The sequence below is a fragment of the Salmo trutta genome, chromosome 19 (assembly GCF_901001165.1).
Source record: "Salmo trutta chromosome 19, fSalTru1.1, whole genome shotgun sequence".
NCBI classification, from domain to species: Eukaryota; Metazoa; Chordata; class Actinopteri; order Salmoniformes; family Salmonidae; genus Salmo; species Salmo trutta.
In genome coordinates, this window is record NC_042975.1 from 7,762,428 (window position 1) to 7,780,872 (window position 18,445).

At 42.5% G+C, this 18,445-nt stretch overlaps 1 protein-coding gene across 2 annotated transcripts in view; it reads left to right on the forward strand.

The window, feature by feature from the left end:
* The window catches only part of LOC115153919 (teneurin-2), a 363,296-nt gene that overhangs the window by 20,857 nt on the left and 323,994 nt on the right, over positions 1 to 18,445 (forward strand). The gene's annotated exons all lie outside the window — the stretch shown is intronic.

An 18,445-nucleotide genomic window follows, 5' to 3' on the forward strand; every position in this document is an offset into this window, starting at 1 on the left:
GATTTACAGGATGGCTCTGACGTTAATCCCTGATTGCTCGGTAAATTGAGTCTTATAAATGAGTTATTTCCTGGCCATACATTGACTAGTTATTAAACAGTCCTTCACTAAATCCCTGTTTAATGTTTCTCTCTCTACTCGCACGTGTTCTCCTCACATTTGCCTGTGTTAAAATATTAAGGAGTGCACTAGGAAACTATATGTCTACTGGGAAATGAGGTGACAACTTTGGCAAAGGAAGTTGAGGAAAAAATGTCAATTTTGGAGCCAGACTATAACTCTGTGTCAGTGCTTTATTGGCAAGCAGAGAAGTTGGTGTCACCCTTTTTCATCTCCTGAAGTTGACCTATCACCTCTCTCTCTCTCTCTCTCTCTGTCTCTCTGTCTCTCTGTCTCGTCTCTCTGTCTCTCTGTCTCTGTCTCTCAAAATCTGGCAGAATATTTCAGTTCAGTCATCTAGGTTTTGTTCCTGTTTTCAAGTCGAACCTAGATGATTTTGAAGTGTTCGGTAGCTCTGCAATCTGTTTCTGTCTCTCTCATTCCTTCTTTTCATCACTGACGTAGAGTTTGAAGCATTTGCCGACAGCTTAAAATAAGTGGATTACTCAGGGGCGCGTTTTAATGAGCAAGGGAGAGAAGCACAAATGCATGGTGAGAGGAAGGCAATCATGTTGTACGCTGCACATTGAGCAAATTAATCAATAAACTCATTAGGCTAACGAACGAAACACCTGTTGTAAACACGGGCACAGATAAACAGCTGTTGTCTTTATCACAGACCACGAGAATAGGTTTAGTGTTGCATCTGTCCTCTTATACTTCAATTACATCAATGTACTTCCATGTATAAAACACTGCTCCTTAAAAAAAAACAGCATGTGTGCTTTTCTAACTTCTTTGATGATTTACAATTAGGGGACTATTGTTTGACTTTTCTTAACAATTAGTACACTGCAGAAATATACCCTATTTATACAAAAGTTTGTGGACACCCTTTCAAATTAGTAGATTCGGCTATTTCAGCCACACCCGTTGCTGACAGGTGTGTAAAATTTGAGCACACAGCCATGCAATCTCCATAGACAACATTGGCAGTAGAATGGACTTTTTGAAGAGCTCAGTTAACGTTGAACGTGGCACTGTCATAGGATGCCACCATTCCAACATGTTAGTTCGTCAAATTTCTGCCCTGCTAGAGCTGCCCCGGTCAACTGTAAGTGCTGTTATTGTGGAGTGGAAACTTCTAGAAGCAAAAACAGCTAAGCCGCGAAGTGGTAGGCCACACAAGCTCACAGAATGGGACTGTCGAGTGCTGAAGCTCGTAGTGTGTAAAAAAATCGCCTGTCGTCTGTCCTCGGTTGCAACACACGCTACTGAGCTCCAAACTACGTCTGGAAGCAATGTCATCACAAGAACTGTTTGTCGGCAGCGTCATGAAAGGGGTTTCCATGGCCGAGCAGCCGCACACAAGCCTCAGTTCACCATGCGCAATGCCAAGCGCCGGCTAGAGTGGTGTAAAGCTTGCCGCAATTGGACTTGTTTTCTGGAGTGATGAATCACGCTTCACCATCTGGCAGTCTGACGGACAAATCTGGATTTGGCAGATGCCAGGAGAACGCTACCTGCCCCAATGCATAGTGCCAACTGTAAAGCTTGGTAGAGGAGGAATCATGGTCTGGGGCTGTTTTTCATGGTTCGGGCTAGGCTCCTTAGTTCCAGTGAAGGGAAATGTTAATGCTACAGCAAACAATTACATTCTAGACAATTCTTTGCTTCCAACTTTGTGGCAACAGTTTGGGGAAGGCCCTTTCCTGTTTCAGCATGGCAATGCCCCCGTGCACAAAATGAGGTTCACACAGAAATGGTTTGTCGAGATCGGTGTGAAAGAACTTGACTGGCCTGCACAGAGCCTTGACTACCTTTGGGATGAATTGGAACACTGACTGCGAGCCAGGCCTAATCACCCAACCTCACTAATGCTCTTGTGTGGGAATGGAAGCAAGTCCCCGCAGCAATGTTCCAACATCTAGTGGAAAGCCTTCCCAGAAGAGTGGATGCTGTTATAGCAGCAAAGGGGAGACCAACTCCATATAAATGCCTATGATTTTGTAATGAGATGTTTGACGAGCAGGTGTCCACATACTTTTGATCATGTAGGGGCGGCAGGTAGCCTAGTGGTTAGAGCATTGGGCCAGTAACCGAAAGGTTGCTAGATTGAATCCCTGAGCTGACAAGGTAAAAATCTGTCATTCTGACCCTGAACAAGGCAGTTAACCCACTGTTCGTAGGCCGTCAGTATAAATAAAAATGTGTTCTTAACTGACTTGCATAGTTAAATAAAGGTTATACATCTTTTTGTAATTGTAGTGTACCTGAATACATACCTGACTGTTAAGGAATAAGGCACCTCTCATAGCCCGCTTACAAATCATTAACATGAACATTTACACCCAAGGTAGAAGTGAGAAGACACATGGTTTGGTGTATCTGGGCATTGCGATATGATCGGAGGCTGGAAGCCTTCCAGTCAATCATCAGAAGCCAAGCCTGGGGCTAGCGAGGAGAGCTGGAGACCATCCAACTGCTTTTCCTCTCATTACTGTGGGGCTCCACCAATATCACGTTGGCAGAGACGGTGGTTTTCTCTAGCTTTAATTCACTTTCTGTTCCTCTCCTGTCTGTTCATTCACAGACACAGTACTTCGGGCCAGGTCTGAAAATGAGCCTTGCTGCATCTGTTCATGGGACTCACGCCGGAAGTATAGGCGGGGAGGATTGGCCTGTCAATATTTTACGCTAGGAGCTCAGTAAAGTGTAAGCTATGTAGTGTTGATTGCTCTGCCTTTCCATCTACTGTGTGTGGATATCCCAGGCATACCTCAGCAGTCTGTCTGTACCTGTATGTGGGACTGGTTTTGGTTGAAGCCCGGAGAGTGTTTGTCAGCTGCTTTTCTGCTCAGGTGGCACTTGTGTGGAATCGACAGGCTCCTAAGGGGCGTATTCAGTCAAAGCTTGGAGTTGATGCAATTCCCTGTGGAAACCTGTCAGTCACCAGTGGAAAGATGTGCACGAGGGAGGGAGGAAGAGGGAAGTGTATAGAGAAGTACGCAGAGAAGTACTGTAACTATGCTCAGGACATAAGAGACTACCAGGTAGAACCAAAGGAGATGGACCTCCTTAAAGACATTTCTCATTAACCACCGACAGTACCAATGGATGCTAATCAGAAGAGGAAGTAGTGAAACATTGAAGTTATCCTTTTTACATAAAACTATACTAAATCTATTCACATATCACCAAAAAATTGATTAAAACACACTGTTTTGCAATGAAGGTCTACAGTAGCCTCAACAGCATTCTGTAGGGTATCACCATGGTTTAGCCGGAGGACAGCTAGCTTCCATCCTCCTCTGGGTACATTAACTTCAATACAAAACCTAGGAGGTTGATGGTTCTCACCCCCTTCCATAGACCTACACAGTAATTATGAAAACTTCCAGAGGAAGTCCTCCAACCTATCAGAGCTCTTGCAGCATGAATTTACGTGTTGTCCACCCAAATCAAAGGATCAGAGAATGAATCTAGTACTGAACGCATAAGCTACAGCTAGCTAGCACTGCAGTGCCTACAGTGAGTCGTTGCCTGAAAAATAAATACAATAGTAATTAATTTCTAGAGAGAGAGGGATTTTTTTTCCCACTTAGCTAGCGAATGCAGCTAGCTAGTTTAGCCTACTCAAACAGAGGGATGCTATGTTAGCTAGCTGGCTATGGCTATCCAGTACTGGAACTCTACCAAGTCAAGGTAAGCTTTTGGTTGTATTAATTTATTGCTACCAGGGCCCGCCGGTGTAACTTCTAAACTGCTCGCTGACTATACTGCATGATTTCAGCGGGTTTACTAACGAGTTCGTTTTAGTAGCTATTAGGGCTGGGCGGTATACTGTATTTTACTATATACCGTTATTGATGCCACCACCATGCTTCACCATAAGGATGGTGGCAGGTTTACTCCAGATGTGATGCTTGGCAATCAGGCCATTGGTGGAGTATTGCAGAGATGGTTGTCCTTCTGGAAGTTTCTCCCATCTCCACAGAGGAACTCTGGAGCTCTGTCAGAGTGACCATCGGGTTCTTGGTCACCTCCCTCTCCCCTGATTGCTCAGTTTGGCCAAGCGGCCAGCTCTAGGAAGAGTCTTGGTGGTTCCAAGCTTCTTCCATTTAAAATGATGGAGGCCTCTGTGTTCTTGGGGACCTTCAATGCTGCAGAATTTTTTTGGTACCCTTCCCCAGATATGTGCATTGACACAATCCTGTCTTGGAGCTCTACGGACAGTTCCTTTGACCTCATGGCTTGGTTTTTGCTCTGACATGCACTGTCAACTGTGGGACCTTATCTGGACAGGTGTTTGCCTTTCCAAATCATGTCCAATCAAATGAATTTACTACAAGTGGACTCCAATCAAGTTGTAGAAACATCTCAAGTGGAGATGTGGAGACGGGATGCACCCGAGCTCAATTTCAGTGTCTCATAGCAAAGGGTCTGAATACTTATGTAAATAAGGTACTTCTGTTTTTTATTTTTAATACATTTGCCCAAATTTCTAAAAACCTGTTTTCACTTTTTCATTATGGGGTATTGTGTGTAGATTGATGAGGATTTTTTTTTAAATCCATTTTAGAATAAGGCTGTAACATAACAAAATGTGGAAAAGGGGAAGGGGTCTGAACACTTTCCGAATGCACAATTCAAATCGCAATCGCAACATTTGGTTATAAATAAGGCCTCAATTTTTTTGCCCATGTCGTGCAGCCCTATGTGGCAGTCTGGAAATTCTCAAATGAGTAAAGGAAATGCCAAGATTGAAAAGTTCAGAATTTATTTTTGGTTGAAGTTGAATTGAACAGTATAAAACAATCAGAATGGAGAAACACCCATTTAAATCACTTAGAATGTATGTTTTGCCACCCTATGGCAGTGTTGTGGGTAATGCATTAGTACTCAAACATTTTAGAGTATGATAGCTAAGGAGATGGAGAACACACCTGTCTCTGGATTACATCTTCAAACTAAGGGCAATCATGGCATCCGTGGCAGAGAGGGAGAAGCGGCCATCCATGAATACGGCTAAGATAGTCTAGCTAACTACATTTTCAGATATTACATGTTTCTAATTTTCTCAAAGTCGTTTTCATTTCAAGTTAGTGTACAGTTAGCTAGCTAGCTAAGATTCATTGGCTGGCTTGCTAGCCAACGTTACGTGTATGATCTGGGTAGTAATATTATTCGTATCTCAGAGTAATTTGCTTTGCTAGTTATAGCCTAATTTTAGCTAGCTAACATTGAACCTGGTTGGTTAGCTACCTGCAGCTTCATACAAGGTAGTAACGTCATGAGTTAGGATTATGGTTCATTGTTTAGCTAGCTAGCTACATGTCTTAACAAAAGACTCCACTATGCAAGTAACCATTTCAATAGAATGTTCATGATGTCAACGCGACAACTGTTGATAGACGTAGCTGATAAATTCGCTCTGGCTATCGACTTCGATTTCAGAGCAATCTTGTCTTTGTGTGCCAGAGCGCAGAATAACTGACGAATTTACGAACGCTCAACACCCATTGAATATGGCCGGTGTCAGTAATAAGTGGATAACATAAAAACAGCTTAACCAGCTCTACTAGGATGAGTAAAATGGTCAGAGTAAGCTGTTCTCTCATTTGTGTCGAAGTAGCTAGCAACCTAGCCAATGTTAGCCAGTTAGCTTGGGTGCTTGGCTGCTGAACGCTCGGATCAACCTTACTCCTCGTCCAGAGAGCACAAACGCTCCGAGAGTAACACTCTGAATTTACAAACGGACAATCTGACAACGCTCTGAGTTTATGGGCGGGGCTATAGTTTAAGAGGGTGGGAACGATGCTGAATGGGAGTAGACAAAGAAGAGCTCTCCAGTGGGTGTACCAAAACATTCAAAGGCCATTTCTCAAAAGTGAGGTTACAAGTTTATCAACTTTCAAAGCAGAATTACTTTCCCATTGTTCCTCAACTGTAGTGTATGATATACAATTTTCTAGCTCTGTCTATACTTTTATCCAATGTAGCGAACACAATTTCAAATGTTGCTACATAAGACCGAATCCAGACGCTCGGTGACATATCAAGAAGCACGTTCAGGCCAAGCACAGCTCCACAAGACTGGTAGATTCTGAGGATGACGGTGCTTATGCTCCAAAACAGCAAAATCTTGATTTCTTTTTGGCTAAACCTGTCACCTCAAGAGAACTAAATAAACGTGTATGCGTCTGATGATTGTAATTCATTCCTTTTGATGCCATTTTATTTCAATAGATTTATGTTTAGGATTTGTTTATTTGCATTCGTGGTCAGCAATTTAATGCGCAGGTTATTTAAATGCTCGTGTCGATATTTGTAATCGGGCTTGTTGTGACTTAATAACCTGTATTTAGTGGCTTTAATATGTATATTTAGTTTCATAAAGCTTCCTAAATGTTGATTTTGATTTATGGACAAAGTTTCTTTTGATGCGTTGGATTTATCAAGATAGAATTTAGTTGAGATACATCACTTTTCTTTGGATACATCAGACATTTTGATAGTTTAATATGGAATTTCCTTAGAACACTTGGACATAGGCTATTATTTATACATCTTTCTTTACAATCATAATCTGTATTAATTTGTCCTCCATGCATTTTTTTGTGGGGGAACAGTTCAATTATAATGCAATAAAAAATGGTATTGTTTATTGCAAAATACACGGTTCAATTTACAAAAAAACACTGAAACAACTATTAGGGAATCTGCCAGATATCTCGGGCTTGAGCTCTCCCATTATGTCAGATGACATCAGTGCTGCTGACAGTTGGGCACATTGACAAGATCTTTAGGTGCTTAGCAGAACGTTCCAATTTAAAAATCCCGCGAGTACTAAGTGTGTGCCCTCTACTGGTCATAACAATAACAATGTATTTTCAGAGGGGTTTCTGTTTTTGGTAAGGCAAAAGTAATGTAACGACCAGCCTTACTAGCTACAGTGATGACTGTGACGTTAGCTAATATGGTGACAACGATGTAGGTTGTGTGGAGCGGTTATGCTATGAAGGTTTGACTTGGAAAGGTTTTTTTTTCCCGCCTGGTCACAGACATGAGAGCGCGTAGATGCGAGAAGGAATTATACAACAAGCAAAATAATCATGCTGTTTGTATGAAAAATGCTTCTTAAACGGGATCAAACGAAACAGGGATAAACATACCTGAATTTGTCCAATATAAAATCTTGTTTGCAACTGTTAATGACTAATGATTACACCCTAGATCAGCTAGATGCAGGCAAGAGTATTCAAGGCGATATTGAATGTGTCACTGTCTGTCACCTTGATTAATGAAATGTTTCTCTCTGCCTTTTCACCTACGTTGTAAACTTTCATTCATAGGCTAGGTTGTAGCAACCTTGTGATGGGTATAGGGAACATTTGAGTATTATGTAGTAGCCTAAACCTATCACTGTTACATTGAACTGGGTGAATGGAATATGAATGACATCCAATATGCTGTAATAGAAATAAGGCCATGCTCATAAAAAAATGTATTTTCCTCCCTCATCTTAAGTCACCAACCGCCACTGTACAGTACCTACCTACAGTACCTACCTATAGTACCTACCTCAAATGAAATGTATTTGTATAGCCCTTCTTACATCAGCTGATATCTCAAAGTGCTGTACAGAAACCCAGCCTAAAACCCCAAACAGCAAACAATGCAGGTGTAGAAGCACAGTGGCTAGGAAAAACTCCCTAGAAAGGCCAAAACCTAGGAAGAAACCTAGAGAGGAACCAGGCTATGAGGGGTGGCCAGTCCTCTTCTGGCTGTGCCGGGTGGAGATTATAACAGAACATGGCCAAGATGTTCAAATGTTCATAAATGACCAGCATGGTCAAATAATAATAATAATCACAGTAGTTGTCGAGGGTGCAACAAGTCAGCACCTCAAGAGTAAATGTCAGTTGGCTTTTCCTAGCCAATCATTGAGAGTATCTCTACTGCTCCTGCTGTCTCTAGAGAGTTGAAAACAGCAGGTCTGGGACAGGTAGCACGTCCGGTGAACAGGTCAGGGTTCCATAGCCGCAGGCAGAACAGTTGAAACTGGAGCAGCAGCACGGCCAGGTGGACTGGGGAGAGCAAGGAGTCATCATGCCAGGTAGTCCTGAGGCATTGTCTTAGGGCTCAGGTCCTCAGAGGGAGAGAGAAAGAAAGAGAGAATTAGAGAGAGTATACTTAAATTCACACAGGACACCGGATAAGACAGTAGAAATACTCCAGATATAACAGACTGACCCTAGCCCCCCGACACAAACTACTGCAGCATAAATACTGGAGGCTGAGACAGGAGGGGTCAGGAGACACTGTGGCCCCATCCGATGATACCCCCGGACAGGGCCAAACATGAAGGACATAACCCCACCCACTTTGCCAAAGAACAGCCCCCACACCACTAGAGGGATATCTTCAACCACCAACTTACCATCCCGAGACAAGGCCGAGTATAGCCCACAAAGATCTCCGCCACGGCACAACCCAGGGGGGGCGCCAACCCAGACAGGAAGACCACGTCAGTGACTCGACCCACTCAAGTGACGCACCCCTCCTAGGGACGGCATGGAAGAACACCAATAAGCCAATGACTCAGCCCCTGTAATAGGGTTAGAGGCAGAGAATCCCAGTGGAGAGAGGGGAACCGGCCAGGCAGAGACAGCAAGGGCGGTTCGTTGCTGCAGAGCCTTTCCGTTCACCTTCACACTCCTGGGCCAGACTACACTCAATCATAGGACCTACTGAAGAGATGAGTCTTCAGTAAAGACTTAAAGGTTGAGACCGAGTCTGCATATCTCACATGGGTAGGCAGACCATTTCATAAAAATTGAGCTCTATAGGAGAAAGCCCTGCCTCCAGCTGTTTGCTTAGAAATTCTAGGGACAATTAGGAGGCCTGCGTCTTGTGACTGTAGCGTACGTGTAGGTATGTACGGCAGGACCAAATCGGAAAGATAGGTAGGAGCAAACCCATGTAATGCTTTGTAGGTTAGCAGTAAAACCTTGAAATCAGCCCTTGCCTTAACAGGAAGCCAGTGTAGGGAGGCTAGCACTGGAGTAATATGATCAAATTTTGGGGTTCTAGTCAGGATTCTAGCAGCCGTATTTAGCACTAACTGAAGTTTATTTAGTGCTTTATCTGGGTAGCCAGAAAGTAGAGGATTGCAGTAGTGCAACCTAGAAGTAACAAAAGCATGGATACATTTTTCTGCATCATTTTTGGACAAAGTTTCTGATTTTTGCAATGTTATGTAGATGGAAAAAAGCTCTCCTTGAAACAGTCTTGATATGTTCTTCAAAAGAGAGATCAGGGTCCAGAGCAACGCCAAGGTCCTTCACAGTTTTATTTGAGACGACTGTACAGCCATCAAGATTAATTGTCAGATTCAACAGAAGATCTCTTTGTTTCTTGGGACCAAGAACAAGCATTCTCATTTGTCCGAGTTTAAAAGTAGAAAGTTTGCAGCCATCCACTTCCTTATGTCTGAAACACAGGCTTCTAGCGAGGGCAATTTTGGGGCTTCACCATGTTTCATTGAAATGTAAAGCTGTGTGTCATCCGCATAGCAGTGAAATTTAACATTATGTTTTCGAATGACATCCCCAAGAGGTAAAATATATAGTGAAAACAATAGTGGTCCTAAAACGGAACCTTGAGGAACACCTTGAGGAAATTTACAGTTGATTTGTCAGAGGACAAACCATTCACAGAGACAAACTGATATCTTTCCGACAGATAAGATCTAAACCAGGCCAGAACTTGGGTTTACAATCTCTCCAAAAGAATGTGGTGATCGATGGCAACAAAAGCAGCACTAAAATCTAGGAGCACGAGGACAGATGCAGAGCCTCGGTCTGACACCATGAAAAGGTAATTTACCACCTTCACAAGTGCAGTCTCAGTGCTATGATGGGGTCTAAAACCAGACTGAAGCGTTTCGTATACATTGTTTATCTTCAGGAAGGCAGTGAGTCGCTGCGCAACAGCTTTTTCAAAATTATTTGAGAGGAATGGAAGATTCGATATAGGCCGATAGTTTTCTATATTTTCTGGGTCAAGATTTGGCTTTTTCAAGAGGGGCTTTATTACTGCCACTTTTAGGGAGTTTGGTACACATCTGATGGATAGAGAGCTGTTTATTATGTTCAACATAGGAGGGCCAAGCACAGGAAGCAGCTCTTTCAGTAGTTTAGTTGGAATAGGGTCCAGTATGCAGCTTGAAGGTTTAGAGGCCATGATTATTTCCATCATTGTGTCAAGAGATATAGAACTAAAACACTTTAGTGTCTCCCTTGATCCTAGGTCCTGGCAGAGTTGTGCAGACTCAGGACAACGGAGCTTTGGAGGAATACGCAGATTTAAAGAGGAGTCCGTAATTTGCTTTCTATTGATCATGATCTTTTCCTCAAAGAAGTTCATGAATTTATTACTGTTGAAGTGAAAGCCATCCTCTCTTGGGAAATGCTGCTTTTTAGTTAGCTTTGCGGCAGTATCAAAAATACATTTTGGGTTGTTCTTATTTTCCTCAATTAAGTTGGAAAAATAGGATGATCGAGCAGCAGTGAGGGCTCTTCGGTACTGTCTTTCCAAGCTAGTCGGAAGACTTCCAGTTTAGTGTGGCGCCATTTCTGTTCCAATTTTCTGGAAGCTTGCTTCAGAGCTCGTGTATTTTCTGTATACCAGGGAGCTAGTTTCTTATGACAAATGTTTTTAGGGGTGCAACTGTATCTAGGGTATTGCGCAAAGTTAAATTGAGTTCCTCAGTTAGGTGGTTAACTGACTTTTGTCCTCTGATGTCCTTGGGTAGGCAGAGGGAGTCTGGAAGGGCATCAAGGAATCTTTGGGTTGTCTGAGAATTTATAGCACGACTTTTGATGCTCCTTGGTTGGGGTCTGAGCAGATTATTTGTTGCGATTGCAAACGTAATAAAATGGTGATCCGATAGTCCAGGATTATGAGGAAAAACATTAAGATCCACAACATTTATTCCACGGGACAAAACTAGGTCCAGAGTATGACTGTGGCAGTGAGTAGGTCCAAAGACATGTTGGACAAAACCCACTGAGTCGATGATGGCTCCGAAAGCCTTTTGGAGTGGGTCTGTGGACTTTTCCATGTGAATATTAAAGTCACCAAAAATTAGAATATTATCTGCTGTGACTACAATGTCCGATAGGAACTCAGTGAGGAACGCTGTATATGGCCCAGGAGGCCTGTAAACAGTAGCTATAAAAAGTGATTGAGTAGGCTGCATAGATTTCTTGACTAGAAGCTCAAAAGACAAAAAACATCGTTTTTTTTTGTAAATTGAAATTTGCTATCGTAAATGTAAGCAATACCTCTGCCTTTGCGGGATGCACGGGGGATATGGTCACTAGTGTAACCAGGAGGTGAGGCCTCATTTAACACAGTAAATTCATCAGGCTTAAGCCATGTTTCAGTCAGGCCAATCACATCAAGATTATGATCAGTGATTAGTTCATTGACTATAACTGCTGTGGATGTGATGGATCTAACATTAAGTAGCCCTATTTTGAGATGTGAGGAATCATGATCTCTTTCAATAATGGCAGGAATGGAGGAGGTCTTTATTCTAGTGAGATTGCTAAGGCGAACACCGCCATGTTTCGTTTTGCCCAACCTAGGTCGAGGCACAGACACGGTCTCAATGGGGATAGCTGAGCTGACTACACTGACTGTGCTAGTGGGAGACTCCACTAAGCTGGCAGGCTGGCTAACAACCTGCTGCCTGGACCGCACCCTATCTCATTGTGGAGCTAGGGGAGTTAGAGCCCTGTCTATGTTCGTAGATAAGATGAGAGCACCCCTCCAGCTAGGATGGAGTCCGTCACTCCTCAACAGTCCAGGCTTGGTCCTGTTTGTGGGTGAGTCCTAGAAAGAGGGCCAATTATCTACAAATTCTATCTTTTGGGAGGGGCAGAAAACAGTTTTCAACCAGCGATTGAGTTGTGAGACTGTTGTAGAGCTCATCACTCCCCCTAACTGGGAGGGGGCCAGAGACAATTACTCGATGCCGACACATCTTTCTAGCTGATTTACACACTGAAGCTATGTTGAGCTTGGTGACCTCTGTACCTACCTACCTACCTACCTACCTACCTACAGTACCTACCTACCTACCTACCTACCTACAGTACCTACCTACCTACAGTACCTACAGTACCTACCTACCTACAGTACCTACCTACCTACCTACCTACCTACCTACCTACAGTACCTACCTACCTACCTACCTACAGTACGTACCTACCTACCTACCTACCTACCTACCTACCTACCTACCTACAGTACCTACCTACCTACCTACCTACCTACCTACCTACAGTACCTACCTACCTACCTACCTACAGTACCTACCTACCTACAGTACCTACCTACCTACCTACCTACAGTACCTACCTACCTACCTACAGTACCTACCTACCTACCTACCTACCTACCTACAGTACCTACCTACCTACCTACAGTACCTACCTACCTACCTACCTACCTACCTACAGTACCTACCTACCTACCTACCTACCTACCTACCTACCTGCAGTACCTACCTACCTACCTACCTTACCTACCTACAGTACCTACCTACCTGCAGTACCTACCTACCTACAGTAACTACCTACCTACAGTACCTACCTACCTACCTACAGTACCTACCTACAGTACCTACCTACCTACAGTACCTACCTACCTACCTACCTATCTACAGTACCTACCTACCTACCTACCTACCTACCTACCTACCTACCTACAGTACCTACCTACAGTACCTACCTACCTACCTACCTACCTACCTACCTACCTACCTACCTACCTACCTATCTACAGTACCTACCTACCTATCTACAGTACCTACCTACCTACCTATCTACAGTACCTACCTACCTACCTACCTACAGTACCTACCTACCTACAGTACCTACCTACCTACAGTACCTACCTACCTACCTACCTACCTACAGTACCTACCTACCTACCTACAGTACCTACCTGCAGTACCTACCTACATACCTACCTAACCTACCTACAGTACCTACCTACCTACAGTACCTACCTGCAGTACCTACCTGCAGTACCTACCTGCAGTACCTACAGTACCTACCTACAGTACCTACCTACCTACAGTACCTACCTACCTACCTACCTACCTACAGTACCTACCTACCTACCTACAGTACCTACCTGCAGTACCTACCTACATACCTACCTAACCTACCTACAGTACCTACCTACCTACAGTACCTACCTGCAGTACCTACCTGCAGTACCTACCTGCAGTACCTACAGTACCTACCTACAGTACCTACCTACCTACCTACAGTACCTACCTACCTACCTACCTACCTACCTACCTACCTACCTACAGTACCTACCTGCAGTACCTACCTACCTACAGTATCTACCTACCTACCTACCTACCTACAGTACCTACCTACCTACCTACAGTACCTACCTACCTATCTACCTACCTACCTACATACCTAACTACCTACCTACCTACCTACTACCTACCTACAGTACCTACCTACCTACCTACAGTACCTACCTGCAGTACCTACCTGCAGTACCTACCTACCTACAGTACCTACCTACCTACCTACAGTACCTACCTACCTACCTACCTACCTACAGTACCTACCTGCAGTACCTACCTACCTACCTACCTACCTACCTACCTACCTACCTACCTACCTACCTACAGTACCTACCTACCTACCTACCTACCTACCTACCTACCTACAGTATCTACCTGCAGTACCTACCTACCTACCTACAGTACCTACCTACCCATCTACCTACCTACCTACAGTACCTACCTACAGTACCTACCTACCTACCTACAGTACCTACCTACCTACCTACAGTACCTACCTACCTACCTATCTACCTACCTACCTACCTACCTACCTACCTACCTACCTACCTACAGTACCTACCTACCTACCTACAGTACCTACCTACCTATCTACCTACCTACCTACCTACAGTACCTACCTGCAGTACCTACCTACCTACCTACCTACAGTACCTACCTACCTACAGTACCTACCTGCAGTACCTACCTACCTACCTACCTACCTACCTACCTCAGTTGTCTTGCCTTGTTTGTACAACTACGTTTTTGAGGCGTAGTAATGTTAGCGTAGATTTTATTTACGGTTTTGATATGTTTTGCCGTTCTAACTGTGTGAATCCAGTAACAATGTGTGGAAATTCAGGTCAGGTTCCAAACACCCTCATCCTTGTTTTATGTTGTGTTTCTGTGACACCACAAAATTGCTATTGGACTTGGCTCACAAAACATGTATCCTGCTGGCTAGGCATTGTCATTGTGGAGCTATAGCACATAATTGGACCCTTTGTTGCTAGGTGTAAGCTACAAAGAGAATACCGTCAAAGCCTCACTGTTTTATTCACATAGGGTTAGCACCTATATATCTCTACTGAATACACACACACACACACACACACACACACACACACACACACACACTCCGAGATGTGGTTTCATATTGATGAAGTTCTAGTGCATATTTTATACTACATTTACATTTTCGTTTTGTTTGAATAATTTTGAGAAAGGTTTGAATATTATGATAGTTTTTTATTAAATATTAAGACCATTTTAAACTGAATTTTGAATAGCAATATAATGGCCATGCATATTTTCCATTAATTAAATGTTGGAACAAGATGGTGGGCATACAGAGAATATTAATGTCAATTTCTCTAAATCCTGTTACCAGTCCTGCACACAGAGGTTAGCAGAGGAAAATGGCTGCTGTCTGAGGCTGACATGTAATAATGACCCTTGGAAACAAAGCTACTGTTTGATTTGGTTCTGTAACTTACTCTTTTTTTTCACCTAGGCAGCGTTCTCTGTGTGATTGACATGACATGCAAACTGTTGTCTCCACACTAGTGCTTTTCATTTGCATGCCTACTTTATTACCATCCAATCAACTGTGCGTTCTCTGTGTAATACAACACAAAACCAGTCGCCCAGACAAAAACAAACTTCCACAGTTTTCACCATGGTTACTAATACTAATGTTATACAGCAGAGGTCGAAGGAGCACAGGATGGGATTCTATCATCGTTCCGTTTCTTACCAGGGTTGAGCGAACCTCATGTTTTATCTCTTGTGGTTGAAACAAGCTGTTATTTTAACCCTCAGATCATCGATTAGAGCACAAAAAAAGACCCACATACTAAAGGCATACAGTATGTAATTGTGTTCAGACTATCACTTAAAGGGATATTCCGCCACTTTCAACCTCATGTTCATAATCTCCAGCACCAAATCAATGTCTACATATGTGAAACAGTGCATTTCTATTTGTGGTTAAAAATATGTGAAGAAGGTCCTAAAACAGTTATTCTGAGACATCACATTAAAAGTAAAAAAACAAAAACAGTGATTTTCAAAACCTGCAACGAGTTTCTAGCCCAAGGTAGGCAATTTTCTTGCTCCCCACATCGCCGCTGATCTCATAGTGGTTGAAAATATATATATTTTTAAATGTTTTTTTACTTTTGATGTCATCGAGTAGAACTTTTTAACTTTATATTTGTTTCTACAAAATGTATAAATGTGTCATTTTCACATATGTTGACACTTGTATTGTGCTGGAGATAATGAAAATAAGGTTGAAAAGTGGTGGAGTTGCCCTTTAAGAGTAGAGGAAGGAGCCCCCTATTCATTTGTCTGAGGAAATCATGTCTTGAATTATTTAGCATGACCTATTTGATGGATTCCAGAGAGCAGTGTTCCTCTGGTACGATATGGGCGTCCGCACTCCTCTTTATTATTTATTTATATACACTGAACAAAAATATAAACACAACATGTAAAGTGATGGTCCAATGTGTGATGGTCCAATGTTTCACGAGCTGAAATAAAAGATCCCAGAAATGTTCCATATGCACAAAAAAAACGTACATTTCGGTCAATTTGTGCACAATTTTGTTTACATCCCTGTTAGTGAGCATTTCTCCTTTGCCAAGACGATCCATCCACCGGACAGGTGTGGCATATCAAGAACCAGATTAAAGCATTATCATTACACAGGTGCATTTTATCGATGGCAAGTTGAATGCAAAGAGATACCGTCACGAGATCCTGAGGCCCATTGTCGTGCCATTCATCTGCCACCATCACATCATGTTTCAGCATTATAATGCACAGCCCCATGTTGCAGGGATCTGTACACAATTCCTGGAAGCTGAAACTGTCCCAGTTCTTCCATGGCCTGCATACTCACCAGACATGTCACCCATTGAGCATGTTTGGGATGCTCTGGATCTACGTGTACGACAGCGTATTCCTGTTCCTGACAATATCCAGCAACTTCGCACAGCCATTGAGGAGGAGTGGGACAACGTTCCACAGGCCACAATCAACAGCCTGATCAACTCTGTGCGAAGGAGATGTGTCGCGTTGCATGAGGCAAATGGTGGTCACACCAGATACTGACTGGTTTTCTGATCCACACACCTACCTTTTTTTTAAGGTATATGTGACCAACATGTGCACTTCTGCATTCCCAGTCATGTGAAATCCATAGATTAGAGCCTATTTCCTTATATGAACTGTAACTCAGTAAAATCTTCGAAGTTGCTGCAAGAGAGAGAGAGGGAGAGAGATTTTTCTTTCCTCTTCAGTCACCATTGCCAGACATGGCCAATGTGTTGTGCAATTGGTTGCTGTCTGACTCTGAACTGATGTCCTTGAAATGGAATAGAGATCAATCAGAAGGCCTGATGTATTGGGTAAAATGAGGCACTACTGAATACCGAGTCTTTCCCCGGAAACATGTACCTTGATTACCAGCATTGAGATTTCAAATCAGAAAAGAGCTTGTTGATTCTTGGGGTATGAGAATCTTCTCTCACACCTTAGAATGCTGATAGCAGCAGGTATGTTTTCCATCCAGCTTCAGATGAATGACAACGTCTCCAAAAGAATCCAGCTCATCACACACTTTAATTGGCAGTAGCTCATAAGTGGAGATATCTGAGGACATGCAATGGCTTTGATTTTTCTTGAGATAGCACTTGCATTTTGAAAATCAGTGTAGTAATGAGCAATTCAAAGTCAATTGGCTTGATTAATTTGTATGCCTTAGTGACAGATCATTTTGGGCTTTTCTAAGATAAAAGCACACACACACACACACACACACACACACACACTAGTGCTGTAGGTTTTTTTTCTGTGCGCTTAATGCGCTGTTTGAGATTTCTACCTGGGACATGTTTTCTAACTCCTTATAGTTAAGTGCAGGAAATGTGGTAATTAACTACAATGACCAGAATCCATTGAGCCCACAGCTGCCTGTCCTCATTGGTTCTTGCCGGGCAAGCCTGTGGGCAGGGAGACAGACAGACACGGAGGGGAGGAGAGAGAGACACCAGAGGGATAGAGAGCGGTTGCTTGGCTTACTCTACCCAACAATACATCTAATTGATTGATAGTTGTTATTGAGCAGTCAAAGTATGCCTTATCTATTTTGAAGAACTACTGAAATTGTGATTTCATCAGACAGCAGGCAGCTAGCCAGCTAGGCTAGCCTACAAGCCTGAAGGATGACTATTTGGGGAGTACATAGATAGATGGCTGGCTGGCTGCTACTAACTGACCAGATGAGATGATGACTTGGAATAAAAGTAATCGACAACAAAATATTTTATACACACGACTGAAATATTTTATACACACGACTGAAATATTTTATACACACGACTGAAATATTTTATATACACACGACTGAAATATTTTATACACACACGACTGAAATATTTTATACACACACGACTGAAATATTTTATATACACAACTGAAATATTTTATACACACACGACTGAAATATTTTATATACACAACTGAAATATTTTAATAAAGGACGAGTCAGTAATATGTGATCTGCAGTAATGGGCGGTCACTAGCTTCATTGGGGTTTTATTCATTTAATAATAAAGTCATTATACTAAAAAACAAATAGGTAGTATACAGTACACAACCTAAATATTTTATTGAAGTAATGATGGATAGAGCCCAATAAGTGATAGTAATGGGCCGTCACTACCATCAATTGTTTTATTATGTGTTGTTACAGTATTGAACCCACAATGTATTTATTATGTGTTGTTACAGTATTGAACCCACAATGTATTTATTAAAATAAAAAAAGAATAATAATAATTAAAAAAAAGAAGAATAATTAAAAAAGAAACCGTATCTCAAAAAGCACTGATCGCTTAGCATTAACACACTCACACACGCACTCACACACACACACGCACTCACACACAC